Below are 422 nucleotides of genomic sequence, written 5' to 3'. Positions count from 1 at the left end.
TTTTTTTTTTTTTTTGGATTCCTTGTTTTAGGAATAAACTCTCCCACCTACCTGCTTGCCTCTTCCCTGCGTTTTTGTCCTCACTTCATGAACATTGCAATTCAGAATGCCAAAATAAGTGATACAAATTAATGGTAATAGTATAGTATGTTGAAAAAATTGGTTAAAAAATCGTAGTATAGTAGGCTGAAGAAAATATGAAAAAATCTTACTATAGTATAGTATGTCGAAAAAGTAAGTCTTGTATGTCAAAATAAGCGATGAATCCTCTGTGCACTCCAAAGTTAGTCATGGAGTCCCACAAGGATCTGTGCTCAGTACAAACCTGTTCACTTTATATATGCTTCCTTTAGGCAATATTATAATGAAACACTCCATAAACTTTCAATGTTATGCAGATGATACTCAATTATATCTATCAA

This window comes from Etheostoma spectabile, chromosome 16 (assembly GCF_008692095.1).
Source record: "Etheostoma spectabile isolate EspeVRDwgs_2016 chromosome 16, UIUC_Espe_1.0, whole genome shotgun sequence".
NCBI lineage: Eukaryota > Metazoa > Chordata > Actinopteri > Perciformes > Percidae > Etheostoma > Etheostoma spectabile.
Note: the sequence above shows the minus strand (reverse complement) of the source record.